Source organism: Pinus tabuliformis, chromosome 9 (assembly GCF_031772625.1).
Source record: "Pinus tabuliformis cultivar Carrire ecotype Pingquan chromosome 9, CPIR1, whole genome shotgun sequence".
Classification (NCBI taxonomy): Eukaryota; Viridiplantae; Streptophyta; class Pinopsida; order Pinales; family Pinaceae; genus Pinus; species Pinus tabuliformis.
The window spans coordinates 513,809,053-513,829,258 of NC_142307.1; positions in this window are offsets into that span (position 1 = coordinate 513,809,053).

The following is a 20,206-nucleotide window of genomic DNA, read 5'->3' on the forward strand; positions in this document are numbered from 1 at the left end:
TGTAAAGACACCAATCTCCCATTGTGGCTTGGTTGACCAGCTGCAATACTTTGACAATCTCATCACTGATTCTTGGTACTGGAGTGCTGCTCATAAGACTGATAGCTGGATGAATAAACAATTCTATGAACTGTTTATAGGTAAACTCTTCTTTCTCCTTCATTCCCATTGTAGTCCAAAATATTACTGATTCATTGTTGCCTTCCTCATCTAGCTTCTGTAAGGTAAATGGAAATTTGTCTCCCTGAAAATATATGAAAAGGTATACAAGTACTGAAGCATACTTGAATGCTTCTTCAATGTTAAACTGGACAAATTGCTCATGTATGGCTTCAACTAGGAATTGGCTGAAATTATAAATAACAATGGGTTTGGAATCAACAGAAAAGATAGATAAGAAACCTAGGATGGCATCATTAACAAATTGATCAGAGTTATAACCAAGCAGATAGGACAAAATAGTGGTGATTTTCTTGATTCTATTAGGGAACATGGATGAGTCATAAGGAGGGTTTCCTTTAGGTAGAGGACTATCAATGGCTAGGAAAAGTTCAAGAGTCTGGGATCTTTTAGTAAAATCTAGTTTCTGATAGGATTCTATCAGGCTTTCATGGGAAAAAGGATGGGTTGGTGTAGTAGTAGGGGCTTGTAACATCTTTTTAATGGACTCAACATTGATTAAACAAAGGATTTCTCTTGTGGGTGATATGATTGCTCTTTGGCTGGGATCATAGGATTTATGGCATTTCCTGACAAATTCAGGTGCTCTGTGTATTTGAGGGAAAATGCAGTGGGGAAGGAGGGAGTCCCAAAGTCCTATTTCATCAGTCAGATCAATTAATTGATCTTCCATCCAGTAGTAAATTTCATATAAATCAAATTGAGAAGAAGTCTCAATGATTTATAATCCCTGTCGACCAGGGGGGTATGGTGGAATTCAACCTATGGATGTACAAGAGGATTTGGGATTTCTGCAACTTCTTTTCCCTTAGGAGGCATTTTATCAAATGAATTTGCAGACTGATCACAGTAAAAACAATATGATTGAAAAAGAGACAAGTGGACCTAGTGTCAGCTTTCTTCTGAATAGGAAAAAATAACTGCTTAAGTGTCGTACCGTCTTTGAGCTGTAAAGAGGCAATCTTGAATGATCAATTTATTTATAGAAATGAACTGTGTAACCATTTTCATGGAGGGATAGGGCTTTTAATGGAAAATTTGGAGCAGAGATGTTGAATGAACGGTTAAATCTGCATTAATTATCCAACGATATTAATTAATGGGTATTTGGGACACAAATTCACAAGAGTTATGAATAGAATGAATAACGGATAGGCAACAGTTGATTGGATGGAGGAAGTGACGTGGAGCGGATGTGGATGGTGACATGGAGCGGTAGTAAATAGTCACACGTAAACCGCGTTTGGGGGCAACTTGAGGCAGTAAGTCGTTTTGGGATTTTAAGTCCCGAAAGACTAAAATGAGGCTAAGGTGGTTTAAGGTGGCGGTTTCAGAAACTGCCCACTTCGGACCGCCCCCCTCGCACCGATAAAGTTCAAACGATAAATGAGGGCCGAGGAGGGATGTGGGCCATAGGATCTCGGGGGAGCATGCAGGATGAAAGGTAAGGTGGAAGGGATTTAACATGTGAGGCGGAAGTGATGGTGGGGTCACGATTTCGACGGATGTGATAGTTTGGTGTTATGGTGAATGAATGTTTGAAGTTAGGATATCGCAAAATACATTGGTACTTAGAATCCATAGTTAATTCAAAATGCAACATCGTATGTAAGCATTATCCAATGTTACAACTTAGGATAAAATCCTTTCATGCTCCAATTATTTCTCATATGTCTACCTACCCTTTATACTCCTAACATTTTCATTTATTCATCCGAGTGCATTTAGGCTAGCAACTCAATATTTCCTTTTAATGACTAATCTACCTCTATCCCTTATTTCCTCCATTGGCTCAGATTAAACTGTTGAGCCAATTTTATTTGCTACCTATTGACAAAAATTTAAATCAAATCCAATCATGATTAAATTGTACAATTGGATTAGATGAACTAGGTGTGGCATTTAAACAATTTGCACACAACCTTTATTTGCAAAAATAAAATTTGACTAAGAGTAGTGGCATTTGGATTTGCAACACTTTCAGAGTTTATTGTCTTTTAGTTTTCTTTCTAACCTAACATTTTATTTTTGCCTCCATTTTTTAGGGCATCTATTCTAACATTTTATTTGATATGGACTTATTCATAAAATGCCCCTAACATTTTTTATTTAATATTCTTTTTGTCCATATCCTAACTTAACCTTTTTTTGAAGTATATTTTCATTTTTTGACTAATTGATACTAACTTACCAAAACCAAAAAATGCTACAACAGAAAAGAGAATTCTAGGACGAAAACTTCTCCACGCACTATGGGTACGCTTGTGCGTTATGAACCAAATTGTGTGAAATTCCTCCAGGCTTATCCAAGGGTTAAGGAGCAACTACAACAGGTGGGTTAGCTTCAGTTCTTCGGAAATTTCATGGGCATGAAACAAATATTACTAAAGCCTTCACCCGAGCATTTGATGGAGTGGAAGCTGAAATAGGAGATCTTAAATTCATCCTTACAAAGTCAATTGTAGCTGAAGTAACAAGTTTACCAAGGAATGGAGAGAGTTGGTTCAAAAACAAAAGCATTAAAGAAAATGAGTGGGTTCACTTCTTAAGAGAACCAGGTATGGGCTTGTCTATTTTCAATAAAGGTATTCTAGTAACAACATTAAAAGGAAAATGGCGAAATATTTTTCTTGTCATTGAAAAATTTATAACATGTGAAGGAAGATTTAGAACAATGTTTTATATCATGCTAGGCTTATGATGCACTTTGTTGATGGGTTTGAAATAAATCTTACTTACTTTCTGCTTCAAAGTTTAAATAAAATGGTCTTTAGTATCCAAAGAGAATCTAGGTCCATAGATAACTCTTTGTATCATCATGGACTTGTTAAAATTATGATTGAAGCACATTTACAAGCAAAAGGGGATAATTGGCAGGATTTCTTAGTAAGAAATCATTTCATAGAAGCGCCAGAAAAAGAACCAAATAATAGGGTGAAACGAAATAGAAGAAACCCTAACCTTGAAAAGAAAAGAGTCGAAGAAGAAATCTAGGAGCCAAATATGACTAAAATTCCAGAGGACCCAATTGAAGAGAATACTCCGTTGTGTCAATACTTTAAAAAGTATGAACATAAAAGTAGCAAGCAAGACCTTAGAAGGAAGAAAGGCAGCTTGAGTCGGCCAGTACCTGAACAAAAGAAGAAAACAAAGGACAACATAGTAGAAAAGCAAAACATTGGAAGCTCAGGAATAAGTTTGAGAAGGAGTAAAATAATTTCAAAATTGTCAAACACTCAATCATTGGAAACGATAAATCTTGAAGATGAAGAATTTCACACACCTCCTCATACAATCAATCCAATAGTTAGTCCAATAAGCAGTCCAACAAGGCGGACCCTAGAAATTGATCCAATTCAACAAGAGATCTACGATTATATAGAATCTCTAGAGCAGAAGGCACAACAAAAGGAAAAGTTATCTCAATTTGAAACAGGTGAGACCTCAGCAACGGAACCAAGAACAGAACATGGATACACCATTGAAGAGAATTTGAAGCAAGATATTTATGAATTGGAGGTTTTTAATAAACATATAATTCAGGAAAGGGAAGCAACTAAGGTTCACAATGACATACTCAGAACTCAAAATGACAACATACTTCTACAACTCTCTCATTGGTACAAAAAGAATAGGAAACTTAAAGTTCAAAATAGGTTTCTTAAAAACAGGGTCAATGTATTGCAAAGCATGATTTTAATGAAGAAACCAAGGACCATCTTTTGCATTAAAAATAATAAGGAGAATACTAGCTTGGATGTACTTGCACAAGTCTTAGAGATTATTCACTAAAAGAGGAAAGAAGAACCAATTTTGAAATTTTGGTGCATGAGGACATGCAAAACCTTTGGTGTGGAGGAATGTTGAAGTCTAGAAATGTCTCTTTTTGACCACCTTTTTTGCCATCACATTTTACCTTTCTGTTATTTTTCTACAAAATCCTCAACATATTAAGGTCAAGATCAATACCTATAAGGTAATAATCATCCATACTTAATTTCTATGTTTTTAGTGAAATTATGACAAAAGTATCTTGCAAGTACCAAATTTTGTATATATTTTCAACTGATATCCATTTCCACAGCAGAGTCCATTGTTAGATAGGTTGCAACATTCTAGAAGAAGAAAGAAGACTATCAAAAGATGACATTTGGCTCCCAGAGGGATAACCACCTACTGACATTGCTTGGAAAGCTAAGCAAAATCAAAGATCTTGAAGTCAAAGGCTAAGTCAAGCTTGGAAGTTGCATATTAACATAGGAAGTAGATAATCAATTAAGCGAGGCATTTAAGTAGACAATCAAGTGAACGAGGCACTTAGCTCTTAAAACATGCAATCTCCTACGACTTATTTTTTCAATATCAAGTCATACAAAGATTGGACTCTTAGATATCGATCTCATAAGTGTTAGATTTACTTATAGATTCTCGGCTTAAAACTCTTTTGAGTTGTTTTTATTATTTGTATAAATAGCAGTAAGCGAGATTAAAGAACACAATATTATTTTCACTTATTGTTATTAAGTTTATAATCCTTTTGTGGACAGATTATACTATGTTTTCTTAATACAAGTTCCTATTATTCTCCAAATGTGTATGTGAAGAATCGTTGAGTATTAAATTAACTCCGCACTCTGGAGGGCCCCCTGCGAGCTGTGGGGTTTCGTTTTAGTTTTACATTAACGCTTTTCATTACATTTATTTCGTTTCAGTCATTTTTACAAAGTACTCATAAACCATAAATAGCAAAAAGAGTTTATTTATATGCATCATTACTTAGTTGTTTCAACATTCAATTTCAATCTCTTTGAGTTATTTCTTCATTCACACCTAACTTCTGATATGCTGAACACAATACATTTTAGAGATGGACGCACACATTAGTAATTAGTATTGGGTTTAAATTTTCACATGTTTTGTTTCATTATCATTTATTTTTTTTAAAGCAACTTTATCTTTTTGCAATTTACATTTTGTTATCTGATCTTTCATATTTGTTGATTAGTATAAAGATTTATTTTTAGCAATTAATGCAGAATGAGTTCAATTTTGCATCAGTAAAGTTAGAACATCTTCTTTCATGTTTAATATTGACGCATTTTTTTATAGTTAGAATTAAGTGTGGATTTCCGTAATATAGATAAGGTTCTTTGTTTTCAAAGAACTCAACTTAAGATAGGATTCTAGATTGAAAGAACATGTGCGTTGACTCTCTCCAATTTGTATAAAAAACATTTCATTCATCTTTAAAATTAGTTTCATTTTTAGATCACTTAATTTGCAAAATAAATCCTAGCATATATAGTGCACATACACTTCACAAGAACACTAATCCTAGTTGACAATTAATGAAGTAAATTAAAGACAATTAATTTACCAAACAACAAATAATTTAGATATGGCATGTCGTAGGCTTTGGGGGAACATGGTTCACACACCCATGCACGAGCAGAGGATAATGACACTGCAAACTAAACACATATAAAAATTAATTATATTTTATCCTATGGCATAAAAATAATAACAAATAATAAAATCATGATTTTGACATACATACTCTTAGAAGGTTCAAATGGTCATGCGATTTCAATGCCGATAAATGGTCTTCCACAATGAAGCAACGCCATAGTGAATACCCATATAAATAAGGCACCCTCACATCCATTATAACTTCCTTTGCCAAAGAAAGATCACATTTCTTTAAAATTCATGGGGAATCACCTTCTTTGAAAGACCAAGAGGGACAAACCTCTCCTATGCTTTCTTCTCTTGGCCAATGTCTCTTTTTAGTTTATGAAGATATAATATCTCTCCTAATAACCAATGTGTCATTTTCTTTCGATGATACGTGCCTTCGTAAAGAATATGAAACATTTTTAAATATATTTATGGGATATAGTAAGTGGGCAATCTTAAGATGCTCCCAATAGGGAGCTCATAAAATATATATTTACTTTTTATCCCAATGAGAAATTTCTCAACATAGGTGTCGGAGAATTTTGGATCATGGAACATAGGCTCCCCATTTGAATCAAACATTTATGTAATCTCCTTCTCCTTCTCTCCCATATGCTCTAAGCCATTCAACTGGTGTTATTATTGCAGGCCTTTGGGTTCTCATTTCTCTACCATCGAAAGCGATGTTTCTCTTCTATAAGGGTGTCCTTTTGGGAGGAATACCCTGGAGCATTCATACATAGGTAGTTGGGCCACCTAACCTTTATAGAAGGTCCACAACGTTTACATCCATCATACCCTTTTGTTACAAGACTTACGAAATCATTGTATACATGGCACGTTAGTGATCATGAATATGATAAAAATTGAAACGAATTAAATTAATATGTGAAACAATATTATTACGTATATAAACAAATCAATAAACATGTAATTTACCAGAGAAAACTCCTAAGCCTGGGTAATCATGTGTGGTGTAAGCACATATGCCATACAACATAAAACTCCTCTTTGTTGCGATGGATCTTGATACATCATATACATGTATCCCTTCCCATAATTCCTTCAATTCATGTACCAATGATTGTAAGTAGACATCTATATTCTTCACTTGTCTTCTAGCAGGTACTGTGAGAGGCAACAAAAGATGTTCATTGTTCATGGACAACCATGGGGGGATATTATTATTGATCACTACTACAGGCCAAGCACAATAGTTGGTGTTTTGGAGGGAATATGGGTTAACGTCATCCATGGCTATGTTGAGTCTTAGATTTCGTACTTCATCCTTAAATTTTTTCAGGCCATGTATCCTCTATATGCTTCATGACTATTGAATCTATTGGGATTCACATAACTCCCAATTCACTTTTCTGTGAGGCATGTCATCCCTTTAACATAACTAATTATTTACAATGAAAGAGCCTTTGAATGATTGGGATTATAAGCGCGTGCCTCAATATCTTATGAAGAGGACCATGTGATTTACCCTTTTTTTATGGTATCTGTCATGCCCACATTTTAGACATATCTCTTTGTCTAGATATTCTCCTATATATAGAAGACAATCATTCAGACATGCATGATATGATATGTACTCAACATGCAACATTTTCAGAAACTACTTTGCCTCTTCGCAGCTACCGGGGAAGACATTATCACTCGGAAGAACCTTATCTTTGAATAACCTGCAGTTGGTATGGGCAATATAAATGTACATTCCAATATTTAAAGTTCATAAAATCAACCATTTTTAATGTTGATTGTGTGACAAGATTTCTCAGAATATAAGGGACTTGATTATGGTCAATTACCTCAATATTGTCAAGAAACATGCATTCAACATGCCAAACTTTGCTTTCAAGTTGTACAGTAACATCATTATTCCCAACTAGGTAGACTTTGACTAGCCACCACGTCCAAAGAGAGGGGTGTAGGAAGCAAATTCAGGTTTTCAAAAAAGGTATCAGTGATATGAGCATCACCCCTAGCTCATCATTCTATAACGCATCTAACAACATTGTCTCCATGATAGTCATATCTTGTAAGTAATCATCCATACAAACCTCCATTTGATTGCCTCCATTTCCAACTTGTGATGAAGAACTACTATTGTTGTAGTCATTCCTAATTGGTTAATCTGGATGTAGTGGGAATTGAATAGGTGGTTGATTCAACCATTCTTGGTATGCTTTCTATCCGAGTTTTTCTTTTAATGAAGATTTCTCTCAATTTGACATTGTAGTGGGGTGCACTGGAATATGGTAAGTAGGTCACTCATCATAACTAGAATCCTAATTTCAAAAAATATTGAACATTAGTACATCAATGATATTAGTAAGCACAATGCAATTGGTTTGTTGAAATTACATTATACCAAACAATTATTACCATCATTGACCCAAGATTGTGGCTAGAAGATGGCATGCTACAATTGGCAGGGTAAAGCGACTGTCCATTTCCATATACCAATTACTTGTGATATGCTACTCCTGATAATATCTTTTGACGTTTTTGAACTAGTGGAATATTTTCTGCATCTGAACTTGATTTTGAATCAAGATCTTGCAAATTTGGATACATTTTTATTCAAATTGATAAGGATAAAAAAAAAATTCAATTAGATAATAGAAATATAAAAAAAATATGAACTTACTGGAGATGGAAAGGGAGAAATTCATGAAGGAATTTAAACAATATGGAATTTTCAAGGACTGGTGGGAAACATACTGTGAACAAAAAGACAAGAGGGAATCCTCACTATTTTTAGCCGCACTCACTTGGGATTCTTTCCGGGACGTCATCAAGGAACAATATTACTCTCTCGGGAGCTATGAAGATAAATACATAAAGTGGACCATGCTACGACAGGGAAGGGATGAATATGTGTCGAAGTTCACAAATGTTTTCCATACCCTTCACACAAAATTGGGTATCAAGGATTCTGAGCGAAATTTGGTACTCAAGTACTGCAACTTCCTGCACAAGTACATCCAGGGCGAGATGGAGTTCTTGGATATCTCCTTGCTCGGCACGACATACAACTACACTGTCAAGATTGAGCATAATTTTAAACAGAAGAAGAGAGACTTTGGATTTGTGAATTCGAAGCAAGGAAAGGGCCCCCCGAAACCACAAAGCAAAGGCCAAAGCCAAGGTAGAGTGACCTAGGACAACACACTGAAGCTACAAGCAAAGAATAATAACCTGAAGAAAAAGAAGGACACAGGAAAATGGTGTGAGTTCCATAAGAGCTCCACTCATAACATAAGTGAGTGTCGGGCTAGGTAGTCACTGGTGGCCAAGCAGAAGGCTTCCGATTTAGAAGCATGTCCCAACTCTGAGTCAGAACATGACAAGGGGAATGACAAAGGGAAGTAGATCATTGATGTGGAGCCCAGTGCCACTATTGCCACCATCGAGATCTAGAAGAATGAGCCTGAAGATCCAGAGGAGGGGGAACGCCTATTCCATTCATAGACGTGGGTGAAGGGTTCTCCGCTGCAGTTCACTGTCGATAACGGGAGCCAAAAGAACCTCATTTCATTAGAGGTCGTGAAGCGGCTGGGCCTATCGAAGCTAACACATTCAGAACCGTACACCATCAGGTGGCTTTATCAAGGATGAGATCTCTGCATCAACCAACAATGTCACCTTCCCTACAACATCAAGCCCTTCAAAGATGAGATATTGTGTGATGTTGCTCCTTTTGAAGTTTGTGATGTATTATTAGGACAAACATACTTGTGGAAGCGACATGTTGTATATGAGTCTAGACCTCGCTCTGTGATTATTACTTTGGGAAATAAATTGTATAGGATACCGGAGGTAGCCCCACCTACCGCCATCTCTTTGATCAATGCAAAGAAATGTAGTAAGATCATTTCCCAGACCATGAAAATTTGTTTTCCTTATGATTCGCCCTTAGGGAAAGAAGAAGGTTGTGGCTGTTAGGTCCCTATAATACTAGTGATTCCCCCATTACTATTGTCGTTGTATCCCTTATTGTTATTGTTGTGCCCCTATTGTTCCCATAGAATCCCTCTATTGTTATTTTTGTGCCTTTATATTATTATTGTTAGGTCGGCTTGGTTATATTGTGACCCCTTAGACTCCTATATAGAAAGGAGGTTTTGTCATTTGAATCATCCAAGAATTGTTCATTTGTGTAATGCAAAGGAGGTTGCCCCCTTGAAGAGGCTGAATTCTAAGGCGTTGATCTATGTTTTCTATCTTTTTGTGAGCTGGTTTCATAACATTTGGTATCAGAGCTTTGGATCCTAGGGTTTCGCTTCTCCAAACAAGTCATCATGGCAGTTTCACTATAACATTTTTTTGGCGACGTTTCAGATGCTAAAAAAAAACCCATTTGAGACTAAATTGTTCTGAACCTTTGGTCCGAATTTCAGATGTTGTCTCGCTATATTTTCGGAGATATGATCTGAGGAAGTTAGAGTTTTTGCAAGCTCTAGAATTTCATCTAAGACAGGTCATCGTGGAATTTTCACTATAACTGTTTCACTACGAAGTTTAAGAAGCTAACAAAAAAACCCATTTGAGAAGAAATCGGTCTGGACCTCGGCTCCAAATTTTAGATCCTCTGTCACTATATTTTCGGAGATATAATCTGAGGAAGTTAAGGTTTTTGCAGACCCCCGAATTACATTCCAAACAGGTCACCTTGGGAAAATCATCATAACTTTCGGTCGGAGCATCAGATTGAATTTTTGTAAGAAGTTACAGAAAGAGGAGATTTGGCATAACTTTTCATTGGAGAATCCAATCTTCATCATACTTGCGGGGTTAGAAAGATTACTCAGAGGGTTATCGTAGTAAGCAATTTCAGACATGGGAAATCCAAAATTATAGAGATACACCAGATTCAATATCGAGCTCCCACAAAGTGAAAAAAGGTGTGTAGTATTTTTTAAATTTTTGCATAAGCTCGGTTTGAAACATTAGTTTGAAGGAATTCAAAGGACATAGTGAAGAATTATTATAGCTAATTGATGCCCCAAGGAAAGAAAATGGAAACACCTAGTAAGCAACCTGAAATCTCTAGCATGACTCATGAAGAAGAGGAAGAAATGCAACATGATATATCAAAATTACGAGACCAAGTGCAACAAATTTCACTCGCACAAAAAGTAACAGAAAATAAGATGGATGGTTTAAAGAAAGACGTAGAAGCTAAGATGGATGGTTTAAAGAAAGGCATGGAAGCTAAGATGGATGGTTTAAAGAAAGGCGTAGAAGCTAAGATGGACGACGTGGAAGCTAAGATGGACGGCGTGGAAGCTAAGATGGATGATTTAAAGAAAGGCATGGAAGATTTGCAAACAAATTTGAAGACATATTGGACAAAGTTTCTACACGAAATGTGGAAGCTAAGATGGATGGTTTAAAGAAAGGCGTAGAAGCTAAGATGAATGATGTGGAAGCTAAGATGGACGGCGTGGAAGCTAAGATGGACGACGTGGAAGCTAAGATGGATTATTTAAAGAAAGGCATGGAAGATTTGCAGACAAATTTGAAGACAGATTTGACAAAGTTTCTACAAGAAATTCTTACTAATGGCAAAAGGGTAGTAAAGGAAACTCATGATGAGAACAAAATAAATGTTAATCATGATTTCATAGACTCTAACGTTGGATCGAAGAACCATCATGTTCCAAAGATCGATATGAGGAAGTTTGATGGCAAGGATCTCGGAACATGGATACTACAGATGGAGCAATTTTTCAATCTCCATAATGTGCAAAACACACAAAAGGTACGCATTGCAACTTTATATTTGGAACCAAATCAGTTTGTATGGTATCGATGGCTTTGCTCTCATAAACAAATTGTCACTTGGGCTATTTTTACGGATGAAATGATAGCACATTATGAGGATACAAAAAGAAACACTTTTTTTAGCCAATTGATAAATCTCAAACAAAAGGGTTCAATGATGGAGCACATTGAGGACTTCCAAAAATTGAATATAAGGGTAAAAGATATTCTAGAGGAGCATAGGATTGATGTGTTCATAGGGACTTTAAAAGATAACATCCAACATGAGGTTTGCCTTTGGGAACCAGATTCATTGGAGAAGGCATTCAGGTTGGCAAGAAAAATGGAAAGCAAAATTATGGCAACAAGGAAGCCTATCACTCACAATCATAAAGATGGAAGTGTTACTACCCCTAGCCATCCACAACCTACAAGGTTGACACCACAACAATTGGAAGAAAAAAGGGCAAAAGGGCTTTGTTATAGTTGTGATGGAAAATACACTAAAGGTCATAAGTGTGCCAAGAAGAAATTATTTTGCATAGATTGTGAATAGGAGGAAGAAAATGAACAAGAAACATCAAAAGAAGAGGATATAAACCAGGAAAAAGCCCTAGAAAAAGAAGAAATGAATATGACGGGAAGTAACCATAATTTTGTTCATTGTAAGATAGCCAAGGAATTGAATTGCTTCCTATATCTAGCACTAAAGTGTCAAGTGATGGTTGCAAGTGGAGGAACCATAAATTGCTCAGGAAAGTGCCATAATATCAAGCTATCCATGGGAGAATATGTATTGAATAGCCCAATGCTTTCCATTCCAATGGGTGGTGCTGATTTTGTACTAGGAGTCCAATGTCTACAATCCTTGGGTACAACAACTTTTAATTTTCAAGAAATTTTCATGAAATTCTCTTCAGAAGGAAAGGAAGTTGAATTAAGGGGTATTGCAGGGAAACCGGGAAAGATAATCAACTCTAACAGAATGACAAAGCTTCTAAAGAAATAACAATAAGGCATAATTGCACAATTATGTTCACTAGCGGTTCCCACATCGAAATCATTCATTTCTCCAGATCTCCAAAAAGTCTTGGACAATCATTCCAAGGTATTTGAGAATCCCAAAGGCCTCCCACCTATTCGTGATCATGATCATGCTATTAATTTGATTCTAGGAAGTGTTCCTCCAAACATCAAGCCTTACAGATATCCGTATGTCCAAAAGAGTGAAATTGAACATATCGTTGCAGAAATGCTAGAGGCTGGTATAATTCAACCTAGTCAAAGTTCTTTCTCTGCTCCAGTAGTATTGGTTCACAAGAAGGATGGATCATTGCGCATGTGTCCAGATTATAGGGAGCTCAACAAGCTCACTATTAAAGATAAATTTCTCATTCATTTCATTGATGAATTATTGGATGAATTGCATGGATCAATTTACTTCACCAAGTTGGATCTTCGTTCAAGATATCATCAAATCAGAATGAAGACTGAAGACATTCCAAAAACAACATTTAGAACTCATGAGGGTCGTTATGAATTTTTGGTCATGCCTTTTGGCCTTACTAATGCACCTTCTAAATTTCAAGGTTTGATGAATTCCATTTTCAAACCCTTCCTTAGAAAATTTGTGTTAGTATTTTTTGATGATATACTAATCTACAACAAGTCTTGGAAGGATCATGTACAACATGTTGACATGGTGCTCAAACTATTGGAGGAGAAACAATTATACGCAAAAATCTCCAAATGTTTCTTTGGAGTACAAGAGGTGGAATATTTGGGTCATATTGTATCTCATGAAGGTGTTAAGGTAGACCATAGCAAAATTAAAACCATTAAGGAATGGAAAATCCCCACAGTCATAAAGCATATATGAGGATTTCTTGAGTTGACAGGGTATTATCGCAAGCCTGTTAAGAATTATGGGAGAATAGCAGCACCTTGAACAACATTATTGAAGAAAGATGCATTTTCATGTATTCCAGAAGCAACGAAGGCCTTTGAACATCTTAAAGAAGCAATGTGCCAAGCACCAGTCTTAGCTACATCGGACTTCACAAAAACCTTTATTGTGGATTGTGATGCCTCTAGAAATGGAATTGGTGACATTTTAATGCAAGAAGAAAGACCCATTGCTTTCGAAAGTCGTCCAATCAAAGGAAAATATTTACATAAAGCTATTTATGAGAAGGAAATGTTGGCAATACTACATGCACTTAAGAAATGGCGACCCTACCTAATGGGAAGACATTTCAAGGTAAAAACAGATCATGATAGTCTTAAATACTTTTTAGAACAAAGATTATCTTCAGAAGAGCAGCAAAAATGGGTCACAAAGATGTTGGGTTATGACTTTGAAATCATCTACAAAAAAGGGAAGCAAAATGTTGTGGTAGATGCACTCTCAAGAAAGGATGAGGATGTGGAAGCATTTCTTTGCGCCATTTCTATTATCCAACCAGATTGGATAAACGAAGCAAGGGATGAATGGAAGAATGACGAGGAAGTGTGGGCACTCATTCAAAAGATACAACAAGATCCCAATACATCGGATACATTTCACTGGAAAAATGATTCATTATGGTACAAGTATCGGTTATACCTATGTAAGAATTCCAAACTCAAACAAAAGATTCTTAGGGAATTGCACACCTCTCCCTTAGGAGGGCACTCAAAATTTCTAAAAGCCTACCACAGGGTTAAGAAGGATTTTTTTTGGGATGGCCTTAAATCAGATATTCAAAAGTTTGTGGCGGAATGTTTGGTTTGCCAACAAAATAAAGTTGAAACAATTAAGACCCCAGGACTATTACAACCTTTATCTATTCCAAGCCAACGTTGGGAGGAGGTTCCAATGGATTTTATCACAGGTTTACCCAAGCCTGAAGGAAAGAGTGTTATCATGGTGGTAGTTGACAGACTTACCAAGTATGCACACTTTTGTGCATTATCTCATCCATTTAAAGCGAGTACAGTTTCTACTGCATTTATGGAAACAATTCAAATGTTACATGGAAACCCAAAGATTATTGTAAGTGACAGAGATCCCATTTTCACTGGAAATTTTTGGACAAAATTATTTTCTTGTCTTGGTACTCAGTTAGCTCATAGTTCATCTTATCATCCTCAATCTGATGGGCAAACTGAGATAGTAAACAAATGTTTGGAAGGATATCTCCGTTGCTTTGTATCTATAAACAAACACAATGGGTCAAATGGTTGCCTCTGGCTGAATGGTGGTATAACACTTCCTTCCATACTGCAACAAAAATGACCACATTTATGGCACTTTATGGATATCATCCACCATCCATCACATCATATTTAAGAGAAAATTATAAGGTTCAAGCAGTGGAAGATCACATCGAGCATCAGCAACAAGTTCTCCAACTCTTAAAGGATAACCTCACCTTGGCGCAGAATAGAATGAAACAATAGGCATATCAACATTGCAGCGAAAGAAGTTTTGATGTAGGTGATTGGGTATTCCTACAACTACAACCATATAAACAAATATCCCTCAAGTAAGCTAAGAAGGATAATAAATTATCACCAAAGTATTATGGTCCGTACAAGGTGTTGCAAAAGATAGGTACTATGGCATACAAATTGGAGCTTCCTGAAGCTTCCCGAGTGCAACTAATTTTCCATGTTTCATGCTTAAAGAAAGTTATAGGTGACAAGCTTCCAATTTAAACAATATTTCCAGAACTTGATGAGGAAGGAAAAATCATATTGGAACCTGAAGTAGTCAAAGAAATAAGAACTCGACAGCTACGAAATCGATCAATTTCAGAGTATCTCATTAAGTGGAAGAACTTACCCATTGAAGATTCCACATGGGAGGATGAGAATTTTATACAGAAGCATCCATAACTACTCAAGTGTTGAGGACAACACTTTTTTGAAGGAGAGGGGCATGTTAGGTCCCTATAATGCTAGTGATTCCCGCATTACTATTGTCATTGTATCCCTTATTGTTATTGTTGTGCCCCTATTGTCCCCATATTGTTATTATTATGCTCTATAGAATCCTTCTATTGTTATTTTTGTGCCTTTATATTATTATTGTTAGGTTGGCTTGGTTATATTGTGACCCCTTAGACTCCTATATATAGAAAGGAGGCTTTGTCATTTGAATCATCCAAGAATTGTTCATTTGCGTAATGTAAAGGAGGTTGCCCCCTCGAAGAGGCTGAATTCTAAGGCGTTGATCTATCTTTTCTATCTTTTTGTGAGCTGGTTTCATAACAGTGGCCACGACTTCCAGACAGGGCTCCTTTGCATAGCAGTAACAACAACAGATGGACAAGGTCATCGACGAGTACAGGTACATTTTTTCCTCACCTACAGGGGTACCTCTACATTGTTAGGTCAAGCACTCCATCGACCTGACCCTGAGCATGCCACTACCTAATGGACCAATCTATCGATGCTCTGTTATGGAGAACGATGAGATCAAGAGACAGATTCAGGAGTTGTTGCAGAAAGGGAACATCAGGCCAAGCTCATCATCCTCTGGGAGCTCAATTGTATTGGTACAAAAGAAGGACGAGACCTAGAGACTCTGTATTGGCTATCAATCACTGAACAAGATGATTGTCAGGAATATGTACCAAATCCCACAATTTGACCTTCTAGACCAACTCAAGGGAGCCAAATATTTCAACAAGATTGACTTGAAGTCCGGTTATCACCAAGTGCCCATTGAACCCAATCCCACAATTTGATGAACAAGATGATTGTCAGGAATATGTACCCAATCCCACAATTTGATGACCTTCTGGACCAACTCAAGGGAGCCAAATATTTCAACAAGATTGACTTGAAGTCTGGTTATCACCAAGTTCCCATCGAACCCTTTGATGTGTGGAAGACTGCCTTCAAATCCAAGGAGGGCCTTTTCGAATGGTTGGTCATGCCTTTCATGTTGATGAATGCTCCCACAACCTTCATGAGATTGATGGACGACATCTTGTGACCTTTCACCAATGCATTCATGGTGGTGTATTTAGATGACATCTTGATCTTAAGATAGAGTTGGGAAGAGCACCTCCACCATATTAGACAGGTCATTCAATCCATGCGACAACACAAGATGTGTGCCAATTTGGAGAGATGCGCTTTTGGCATGACCCAAGTTCATTATATGGGGTACATCATTGATGAACATGGTGCACATGTGGACCTAACTAAGATACAAGTAATTCAGAATTGACCAACCCCAACCACTCTAACAGAGTTTCACAACTTTCTGGGTCTTGCCAATTTCTACTGCAGGTTCGTATTGGGTTTCTCTCATATCACTTGGCTTTTAAGTCAAGTCACCAAGGGTGGAGCAAAATCAATTTTTTTTTGGACTGAAACCCAAGAGAAGGCATTTGCTGAGCTGAAGCATCACCTCTTCTTTGTACCATTACTCACATTACCATACCTGCAACAACCATTTGAGATTGAGCAAATGCCTCTGACTATGATATTGGTGCAGTTCTTACTCAACAGGGGAATCCAATGGCCTACCACAGTGAGACACTTTCAGACACAGTCCAAAAGTATCCCACTTATGACAAAGAAATGGATTCCATTGTGCAAGCCTTCCGTTGGAAACATTACATTATGGGGAAGGAAACAGTCATCCACACAGACCACAACAGTTCATACATGAATAAGGAAAGTTGTAGAATGATTGCCATCAGAAGTGGTCAACATCACTGCAACAATTCCATTTGAACAATAAGTAAAAGAAGGGAATCACCAATAATTTTGTAGAATGCCTCAACTGACCACCAGTCATGGCGCTGATCACTGTGCTCAACTCCTGTGGGCACGAGTCTTCAGGGTGGCTGCATCTTTACAAGAGCAATCTAGAAATCGACAACACATACCAGACACTGTAAGGTAAGAAAGTTCCAAAATTTCACCTCCAGGATGCACTGTTATGCTACATGGGACACATTTGTGTTCCTTCAAGTGAGCGTGCCAAGATTATTTGGGAGGATCACTACAGTTGGATCGCTGGACATTTCGGGGAGAGAAAAAAGTGGCAGTACTGCAAAAGTATTTTAATTAACCAAACCTTCTTCAGGATGTTGGGAGGTACATTAAATCCTGCACTGCCTGCACCATTGCCAAGCCAACAATCAAGAATCAAGGATTATATACTCCTCTTCCTACTAATAGTCGACCTTGGGAATCCATCTCCATGGATCACATGTTGGGCCTTCCTTATTATAAGCATAGTAATGACTGCATTTTCGTGGTTGTCGACAAATTCTCTAAGATGGCCATTCTTGCAGGAAGAGCATCACAACAGATGCCACTACTAAAATATTCTTTGAGCGAGTGTGGGTAAACTTTGGGATCCCATAGTCCATTGTCTTAGATCAGGATAACAGATTCATGAGTGCATTTTAGTCAAGTCTTTGGTCGATGCTGGATACAAAACTTACTAAGTCCACGACTTTCCATCCCCAAACTGATGGCCAAACAGAGGTTTCCAATAATATGATCACACACATTCTGCACATGTACAACTCGAAGCATCCATGCACATGGGATGAAATTCTCCCTTATGTCCAACACAGCCAGAACAAAGCTCTCCACAACCCCTTTCAGGTAGGGCTGGGATTTCAGCCATTATGTCCCACTCATGTGGCCACACCATTTGCAGATACTCAGGCAGATTCGACTCATGTCTAGTCCGAAGCCGACAGGGATAACAACTTCATTGAGCATATTTAACACATCTACCAGTAGGTCCATGACGTATTGGACAGAGCCAATGCTAAGTAGAAACAACGTCATGATCAACATCGGGTTCCACACAAGTTCTAGGTGGGTGACAATGTTTGGCTACATTTGCAGTAGGAGAGCCTCGCTGGACCCCACTGCAAGCTTCGCTCGCTTTGATATGGGCCATACACCATCACCAAGGTTGTGGGGGACATTTCTTTTGAGCTTAGCATTCCACCGTTCCTTGGTCTACACCTAGTGTTCAATGTAGACTGCCTTCAACCATAATTTCCACCATTGATGGACACATTCGACATTGCAGAAAACCTCACACCAACAAAGTTGAACCCAGACTACATGGAACAAATCACAACTGATCATATCATGGATATGTACATCAAGAACACTTGCCAATATAGGATCCAGCTATATCGAGTTGTCAAAGCAGGCCAACTCTTTCACCAGGGCAAGTGGTTCACTAGGGACCAGGTTCAACAAAAAATTCCTCACCTAATAGAGGCTCTGCACGCAATGGGGACCATTGCTTCCTAATGAGGGAGGAATGATCTAGGTGGATATTGGTGTCCACCTGCCTATTCCACCTAGACCTCCAGTCAGTTTCATCTGTTTCCTTGTTTATTTCAACATTCACTATTTTTAGCAGTTTTTTGGGTCCTGAACTTTCAGAGTAGTTTTGATCCCCTAAACGATGTTTTTTTTTAGTTCCACTACAGGCTTGTAACTAGGCCTGCTACTAATCCTATAGTACTCGAAGAGACCTTTCCAACAAAGTATCGTACACACCAAAAAAGATAATATGATCAAGTTACGACCCCGGGAAGTTGGCTGCCCAACTAACCCCAATGGGGCCCACAAACTCTTGGTGTTACACCTCCTGGGGTTAGGGTTTTGGTTGTTTAGGGTTTTCTCTTGTTGTTTAATAATAAATAGGCCCTTGACCCTCATTGTAACATAGTTCAAAGGAATGTAGCCACCACATCTCTTCTTAGAGATAAGCTACCATCGCTCGACCTAGTTTATTTCCATTTTGTTTGTAAGCATATTTCAGTATTATGATATTATTGAAATGAAGAATTATTTCTATTGCATCTCTGTATTTATGGTTATATTTGTAATTTTTTGCATTCCTATTTAAGTCCAGATCAGTGGTATCAGAGCGGTCTACTCTTTCTCTATTTTTCTTTGCATGTCCCCAACAAGGTTGGGGTATAAGGAGTTAGGGCTCGATCTGGTTGAACCTTTGCAAGACAAACCTCACAAACCCCGATGACCTCCTATGGCTGAAGAAAAGAATGACGAAGGGGAAAGAGATCCTATCCAAATATTGCTTGAAGAAGCCCTTGAGCAACAAAGGAATGTGACGATGGATAACTTTGCCTAGATACGTTGACAACTACCCACATGCGACACATCTTCATCCAACAGCCACTCTGGAGGCACCACTCCTTTTAAGGTACATGTTAACTTTGATATTCCCATATTTGAGGGCCAGATAGATGTAGATGTCATAGATAAATGGTTGAATCTATTGGAAGGATATTTTGTAGTTCATGACTTTTTCAAGCAAGAAAATATTACTTTTGTACCTCTTAAGGCCGCCACACACGTCAAGGACTAGTGGGAAACCTAATGTGAAAAAAAAAGATGAGAGGGAATCCTCACTGTTTTCAGCTGCACCCACTTGATATTATTTCCGAGATGCCATCAAGGAACAATATTACCCTATCGGGAGTTATGAAGATAAATACATGGGAAGTTACCAAGATGTGCCGGAGTTCACAAATGTTTTCGATACCCTCTGCACAAAATTGGGCATTAAGGATTCAGAGCAACGTTTGATACTCAAGTACCTCGGTTGCCTGCACAAGTACATCAAGGATGAGATGGAGTTCCTAGACATCTCCTCTCTTGGCACGACACACTGATACACTGTCAATATTGAGCATAAGTTTAAACAGAAGAAGTGAGACTTTGGATTTGTGAATCTGAAGCAAGGAAAAGGCACCCCCAAACCACAGAGAAAAGGATAAAGCCAAGG